Below are 8,829 nucleotides of genomic sequence, written 5' to 3' on the forward strand. Positions count from 1 at the left end.
CCTTAACTACTTCTGCAGGTAAACAAGCACATTTGCACCTCACTGGTTCCGTGAGTTGTCAAAAACTAGCTCACCATTCAGCACACCTTAGTCCAAAGATGTGGCTCAAGTTCAGGCATAGCTGTTCCTGAAGCATGTAAGGGACAAGACCATAACTTCAAGAATRCATTCAGAAAATAAGTTAATCACAAGTAAGACTGGGACAAGTGCTCCACTTTGGTACTGAAACTAAAAATCACAAGCTACAAACACTTWCAAAACTGTAAATGGCAAATTTACAAGGCTGAGTTTCAATAACATGCAGACAAACCCTTGCCCTTCTGGTGCTTAGATTTAATTTCTCATTTTTGATATCCAACACACCAAGTCTAAAGCAAGGAACCATTTCTTGAAGGCACTTTATAGCTACATAATTAACAACAGACACTCCCATGACATCTTTACCCAATTTTATTCACATTAAGATATTTTAACAGTAAGCTTTCCACAACATTACACAGAAACAGCCTCTTGCACCCGGAGGGCAACTGTCCAAATTCCAATACTCAGAGAGACAGGTCTAAACTCAGGAGTCTCAAAAGCACCTTTTTCCATAAGAAACTCAGTTCAGGTGCCATGAATGGTAATGTTTGGAATGCATCTACTACTCATTTAAAAATTATACACAAAGCCAGACCAAAACGACCCTTTCAAATGTTTATGTTCATGACATGTAAGTACAGCCTGAATATCCACAAAACCCACTGAAATCACTACCTCATCAGCCAATTCAGCCAGGTGCAAAYGGCATAGGGTATCCATACTACCTTTTGGCCTGCCTCCTCTTCTACCTCACTTAAGGTACTAGAGTGTAAATTCTCATCAATATAAATAATAAATTACAACTGAAAAAAAAAAAAAAACCCACAGGAAAGGTAACTCCAACCTCCCCATCTAACATAAAATTCTACTTCTGAAAAAAAATGTAATAATAGTACTGGAAAATTTCGGCAGGGACACTAATGGTAGAGAAGTTTGATTTATATTATCTTTCCCTTTCCATGGCTGAATCTCCTTCTCTCAACCCTTATAGGAAAAAGTGACTAAGGCATTTGCCTGTAAGTATTTATTTGAATTTCTAAAAACCAGTCTGTTCATCAATTCTGTAAAACAAATYCCACTAACTTCCTTCCTGACATCAAGATTTAATGCATAGAAGAACACAGTTTTTCCAGYAATCATTCAATGGCAATTTCACTCCATAAAAATACACAAAGCTTATTCAGCTAAATCTCAGTAAGGACTTAGCTAAATAAACTCATCCTAAGGAATCTGAAAGCAAGCACAGCTAGCACAGACGTAGAGAAAGGCTGCTCAACATAACACAGTGAATATACCAAAACACCTTGAGTACTCTTTCCTACCTCTGAGCAGACTGTCTTRCAATGTATTTGAATGTTAAAGTGCTCCCTATTTTTACCAGTACTCATTTAGTAGAGTATTCACAAGACCACATACGCACACTGTACAGTGCGTTACAGCAATTCAGTTACTTTCCATCATATAATGCTTTTTACTTCTAATCCACACTCAGCTGAAGAACGAAGTAAGTGTSCTAAATCTTCAAGATGTAAGTGTTCCACCACCTCACTGTTTCTATCTTCTGAGTCACTTGTGCAGGGTTATAGTTATGTAACTACATAAAACATACATATTATAAATAGTTATATATAATGTATTTATATAAACCAAGCTTTAGCAGGTGTACTGGTATACACCTGTTTTCTACACCTGCTAAATGCAGCAAATCAAGCTATTCTTCCAACACCTTACAGCCTCATCTAGTCTAAGAATTTCTGCAGTTTCTGATCAGCAGCTGAACTATTTGAGCCATCAGCAGTATCTGGACTGGGTGACGGAATGAAGAATTGGTATCACCAATGTTTTACAAAGTGAAGTCCAGGACTGCCTAAAATGATTCTCATTCTTATCCTAGGCTGGCATGTTCACTGCCAGCACATTCATACACCTAACTCTCATCCTGACTTTTAGCAAGAAACCACAGCTTTCTTTCGAGTAAGCCCTCTTTACATCTGGGCTTACTATGACTACCAAAACAAATCAAAACCCTGGTGGTTTAAGTGCAGGAGTACCACGAGGAACAGTGGCTCAGACAGAATAGAAAACAGTGACACTTGTTTAATCTCCATCTGGAAAACTTCAGCTTGTTCCCAATTCACRTTTTTCAAATGTATAGAAGTTAAGGCTTTCACATTACAGTTTTCCACATTATGTAATTACTGCTCTTAAAACTCCACATATTTGGCCAGCCAAGCCAGATTTAGACTATGAGCTACTTCAAAAATTCAACGTGGCATTTGAATTTTTAAGTAGGTTTCATGCTYAAGATTTCTGCCATGAGCTGTTCATCTTTTACTTRGTTTTAAAGCTGAAAACCTGCACTYCACACAAAAACACTGAACTACTAAAGTCAAGTGATTTTCACTGAGGTCATCTTCCCAATGTGTACTTACTGCAGAGCTGTACGCCAGAAAGTCTATGTGAAACACCTCTGCTTCCAAACACAGTGAAGACCTACAACTAGCAATTAGGTCTCTTATATTCTGTGAAATTCAGCACAGTTGTTCTGTGAGTATGAGATGCAAGGKGACCCTACAAACAAACAGAAATTCTTACTGAGCAAAAGCAGCTTGCTCAGTATTGGCAGTTTCTCTGAACTTCAATGGGAATCAATCGAGCAGCCTACCTGTGTTATTTAGCCACCAGAGATTTACAGGATGACTTTCAGAATTTCAACGTGGATTAGGCAACAAAAAATCTTGATCTGGCCCACCAGCTCTAGTAGCTAAAACTTGCAAATTGTCTTATGCCAGTTGCTCCAGAATTAATCCTTCTGAGTATGTCAAATTAGGTAGATTTAACACAGGAAAGGTGAAAAAAAACCCATGTAGCAGCTTCCTGCAGAAGTGGAACTACAAATGCCAAAACCCAAAACACCATCAGGTAATTCTGCTGGATAGTGGCGTTGATTTTTCAATTGATTTGGGGATGTCRGAAAAAGAAATCTCTCAGCACTAAGGCAACATTCTCTCACTTTCCAAATTTTAGCAACACTGGTAACACTCACTGCCCTCTGCAGATACCAGGATCTATTAAAAGAGCATTTCAGCAAAAGTGAAGAGGGCATTAAAGCAACATTGAAATGTATATTCATCACAAATTGAGTTTATCCATTAGCTCACAATCAGCTTTATTGTTATGAAGAACACTGGCAACAAACATTATCAAAAGAAATTATGTCATAAGACAAAGAATTTTACCTATAAAAGCAACATTTCTGCACTACTGTTACTAGAAAGGAGCTTGTGCTTGCATCCTTGCACTATTTTTAACTGCAAAGTCTACCTCTGCAGGGGCATTGACTTATTTTAAGAAGCACAGGAAAGCTGAACTATTCCTCGGGCTTTTAGAACACTAGATCATATGTCATCTATTTCCTACCTAGTCCCCAAATAAAGTAAGCTTAGCTTTGYCCCTCAAAAATTCTAGCTCAATATTACAAGGACTTCAATAGAATTCAGCCTGGGCCTCCACTGTAGTTTGAATATTGTTATCTAGAAACCTAGGACATACTCTGAAAGCTTTCTTATCTTTTTAAAWTTTTTTCTTAGGTCACCTAGCTCAATATTAAGTATGCTAGTTCACAATTTTTGGAAAGGCAGTAAGTAAATCTTATCCTCCCATTTTAAAAAAATAGCATTTAAAAGGATTGCAGGATAATTAAAAATCAGCATTCGTATTAAAATGATAAAGGCATAATAAATTTACTTGCAGAAAAATACTACAAACTTATATTAGCATGATTACCCTAATAATAGGAAGAGATTCATGCAAATACGAACATATTTAAGACATATCCATTGCAAAGACTAAAGCAATTAAAAATCTCCACTGCATATGGAAAAGAAAAACCACTCCACCAGAATAAAACCACATGAAATAAAGGTATCTATTGCTGAAGCAGAAGTATCAGTGTGGGTACATCCAGAAGACATCYGAAAGGCCCATTAAATATGTGGTTGGTCAGATTTTAATACAGCTCATAAAATTCCTTCCCACTTTCAAGGTCATTAGTATGTGTTTGTAGTCTGTATTTCTCTCCAGGGAGTATCACTGTACACAGATTACACAGAATTGTCTGTTTAATATTTGCAAACAAAAATTTTTAGGCATAATCTCTATAAATGAGGTTCTAAGTCCACTGCTAAAGCTATCACCCCTAATACAACATTTCTGAAAGGTCAGTACAAAGAGATGAAAAAACTGAATRTAATTTCAGGACTCGGAATTCATAGCATTAAGACAGAAAATCTGAAGTTCTAATTAACATCCTGATGCTTCTGCCACCAAATGTCTCCATGTGCTGGAGCACTTTCTGGGTTCCCTCAGTTTAACTTAAAATTGGCCATCAAAGTGAAGTGGTTTTCAGCACAAAAAATCGCGTACTTACTACAATACACACATCCTGAAATACTCATCAGGTGTTACTACTTTATCCATTATCACTGGTAAGAACAGAAGACACTGAAGTCCTATGTAGCTACTAAACCTTTTCAACCAAGGCTGTCTTCAAAACTTCAAAAATACACCATCACCTTTTAGTCTTACAGACTTAAATTAGATCAACTAAAGACGGTTTTATAAATAAAAACTTTGTTGTTTTGCACAGTTTCTCGATTTTTTTTTTCTTTAGTAACTATCAGTTTTTCAATTCTAACAAGTTCCACCTGTATTTAMATGTGGCTTATAGAGGAGAATGAGGTACCGAGCCGACTGGCTACTCGAGGACTTCTCATCACCAGCGCTATGCAGATGAAGCAAACACCACTCACTCTCCACTCACTCAAGGCAAGAATGGGGATTTTCCAGGGCAGGGCAATCTGAAAAGGCGCCCAATACACCGAACCTCGGTAATGCTCCGTGCACAAAGCAGCGATKACGGTGCGACGACCCCTCAGTCTGTCCCAGGTCGGACGTGCCACGACGGTGCGACACTTGGCTCCTCAGCGCGAAGCAGCCCCCGAAATCAAATAAGGTATTTGAGCTGCGCACCGTCCCAATCCCAGCTCCCCTATGCAGCGCGGGAACTCCCCAGCCCGGCAGAGCCCACTCGGAGGGCGGGACCCTCCGCACGTCCTCCCCTGCGGCGGGAGGGGCGGAAGGCCGGCACCCAACAGCACCGGGTGTTCCGCCGGGGTCGCCGCGTCTCTCTCTCTCTCCATCGGAGGCAGCGCTGCCGCCGGCGCCACCCGCGGGCGCGGCTCGGCTCTCTCCGCTCCCCGCAGCCGCACAGGTGCGCCGGGAGCGGCGGGCAGCCCTGCTTCGGGCGGTATCTCTGCGGCCCCTCGGCAGCCGGCCACGGTCCCCGCCTGTCCCACCCGCGCCCCTCTGCTCCCCATGCCGGCACATGCACTAGGGTGGACTGAGCGCTCCGCTTAGAGCCAGACGCGAACTAGAGGGCAAGGAAGGTGCAGCTCGCGGGGACATGGGAGAGACTGGTGGGGCCAAGCTAAGAGGACAGGGTGAAAGTCATTCAGAGGAATACTGCTGACTAAACAAAGGGTTTATGGAACACTGTTTTGTCCGGAGAACAACTGTTTAACCGCCCAATTAGCGCCACACTAAAAAGGGGGAAGCGGGGCAAAGGAATCCGGTCACAAAAGCCAAAAGGTTAAAGCAAAAGGCGAATAAACTCATCTAGTATGAGACAAGGGGATGAAATAACCCTTCGCAGGAGAAAAAAAAAAAAAAAAAACCATTAAAAATACCGAACACATTTTTGTACATTTTTCTAGCAAAAAGGGAGAAGTGAGCAACTGTTAGGAAGCCTCTCTTAAATCTAACGCCGCCAGTATCTTAAGAGTTTGGAACCCGGAGGGCAACAAGCCGGTAGCGGCGGAAAGTCACCGGTGACCCAAGCAGGAGGAGACCATGAAGGTCTCGACACACACCATGTTTCAGCCCTTTCCCGGGGAGTACCCTGGCCATGCTCCGGCGGCCCCTCGCCCAGGCCGTCCCTCCTTCCCGCCGAGCTTCCCGCGCGGGCTGCAGCCCCACTCCGGCTCCAGCTCTCCCCCGCTCCGGGGCGAGTCCGGCGTCCYGCCGCGCCTCTGCCAAGATAGCATGGCTCCCCGTGAGCCTCGGCTCCGTTCCCAGCCCCTCGACCCGCCCTTCCTTCGGCAGCCTGGGACCGGTGGTCCATCCGCTCGCTGTCCCGCAGGAGCGGCGAGTTTCGCGGAGCGTGGTTACCGCTGCGACCGCCCGAGGCCGGGAGCAGAGTGGGGGAAAGCCGCCTCGCAGCCGCCTCACCTGATGGCTTTGGTTCTTCCCGCCACCCTACCGTCCCGCAGCAGCCCAGCAGCCAACAGGGGAGGATAGCTCGGTGACGGGCAGATAAAGGCCCCCATAGCCCGCCCCCGTGGGCACCGCCTGAGTGACGCTGCCGCCGGCCACTCAAGAAGCCCCGCGCCCGCGGGGCCGCGCCCCCGGGCAGTGCGGGCGCTTGGGGGAGCCAAGGCCGGGCCGGCCCCACTCCGCGACTGCCGCCGAGCACCCTCGGGCGCTGGGGAGAGCGAGACCGCGGAGAGTGCCGAGCAGGATGGGGCGGGAGCTTGGCTTTCGCGTCCCCGGTGGAGTTAGCGGCAGGACACCCACAGTGCTTGCTCGTCTCCCTAAGGCTCCCCGCCTGACCGACTTTTCCTGTAAAATGTCAAGTCCCGGGAGGCTCCACGCTGCCTCCTCTCCAGAAACGGCTCGGCGGGGCGGACGGGCCCCCAAAGCCGCACGCCTGAAGGGGATCAGCGGAAGCGAGCGCTCCGCGACCTGCGACGCGTATTAGCAGCTCCGACAGCGCCGTCCCGTTTCCCGGCGGTGTCCGACAGCGAGGGGACCCCTCTTCGTCCCCAGCMAGGTTCGGCTGCCGAGCACCGCGGTTGCTCTCCGATGCTGCGCTCCTTCCGGGCGCCTTTTTCCGCACGGGTAGCGCTCCAACGAGTGCCCAAATGGGTGTCACTGGGAGAGGGGGGGCCCGTCCCAGCGGGACCGAACGGTTTGGTGTGTCACTCGCCCTACCGGCGCTCCCGCTAGTCAAAATACACAGTCTCACCGCCGGTCCGTGGAGACGACTTGAGATTYAACTATCAATTTGCCTCGCTCACATAAATCTCACGCTAGCTATTCTCGTATGTGAAACAGATGGGTACGGTGTAACGTGCTGGCAGCAGCATAAATTAAACAACAATGGCAGTGCTCGGGGCCGGTCCTTGCCGGTAGCACACGCTGCAGCGCCGGCGTTTGCCAACGCTGCCTCCTCCTCCTGCCCAGACCCTCCCACCGCCGCGCGGAGGGCGAGAGGACGGGAGACGCGCYCGAGGACGGGACGCCCCGTCCGTCCCTTTGCCCGGAGCCCCGCCGGGATCCCTGCCGCAGCTGCCGGATGCAAACTTTCCCCGCGCACACCGGTGACCGCTGTCCGCGTCCCCCGCCGCCCCGGTAGGACCACGGACAGAGATCAGGGCCGCTCCGCCCACGCTGCCCATGCACCGCCGCGCAATGCCCCGACGCCCCGAACAAAGGGACGCGCCCCCTCCCGCGGCGGGTTATTCATCCCCACGAAAACACACAGGTCCGTCTCCTGTCCCCGCCGCCCTGCCCGATGGTAATGGACTTCTCTCCGGGAAAGCTCAGCGGCTCTCCTCACCCCGTTGCCCGTACTCCGCACCCGCTGACAATACGGCCGACCGCGTCTTTGTGCGCTGTGGCAAGCAGCCGTCTCCCAGCCCCGCAGGAAGCCACAAAAACGCCGTGTGGCTAATGCAATTAGGCKCGGGGAGCCTTATCCCAGTTAATCTGGAAATGCGGGTTTATCTCTTCAAAGTGATACCATCTCCCTTCACCCGCGCGGTGCGGCTCCGTCCCCTCGGATACTTTCCCTCAAGGAGACGTATCCGAAGCGGGGCGGGCGCGGTCACCCGAGGAACTTTGCAGATGGGCTAGCCCAGGTAGGAATGCGCACGCCTTCCTGCATGGGCGCGGTGCGGTCCCCCAGTTTCACCGGCTGCCCTCTCCACACTGCAAATACTTCCAGCAACTGAGCTCCGCAGGCACGCTGCCATACCCACGAACTGCTTCACTTAGCGCCGTCGGCACGAACCGTGTCAATATGGAGCAAACATAGGTGATCAGCRTTAAATCTACAAGGCATGCAGCCCTGGAATGGATCGCGTGGATCCCATCGGACACGTACAGTAACGGAAAGAACCAAGCCATAACTTACCTTCCTCTCCTCGGCTTACCAGAGAAAAAAAAAAAAATAAAAAAAAAAAAAAAAAAAAAAGAAGGAAACCTTTCCCTCCCCCACCCCAACAGTCCAACACTAGGGGGAAAAAAATCAAAAAGAAAAAAAAATGGAAAATCAAAAAATGAAAACGGGAGAACTCAAAAGGGAGAGAGTGACAGGACGACCCTCGTTTTGCAACCCAATGGAACAAAAAGAGGGGAGGGAGAAATGAAGGAACAAAGAAAAGAGGGATGGAAGGGCGATTTTAAAGACGCTCGCTCTCTCTCTCTCCCTTCCTCCCTGCTGGTCACTTCCTAGCGGCTCGCCACCCGAGCCAACTGCAGCATAGCGGAGTGTGCGGGGGGTCGCGGGGGGAGGACGCCGTGCGGTGCCGCGCCGTGCCTCGCAGGGAGGCGGACCGCTCCGCAGATTTATAGCAGCCCCGCCGCCCGGCTCCTGCCCGCCGCCGCGCCGGGATGCGTGCGTCTGCG

This window comes from Malurus melanocephalus, unplaced genomic scaffold (assembly GCF_030028575.1).
Source record: "Malurus melanocephalus ecotype Western Australia unplaced genomic scaffold, MMel_1.1 scaffold_45, whole genome shotgun sequence".
In the NCBI taxonomy this organism is placed as follows: domain Eukaryota; kingdom Metazoa; phylum Chordata; class Aves; order Passeriformes; family Maluridae; genus Malurus; species Malurus melanocephalus.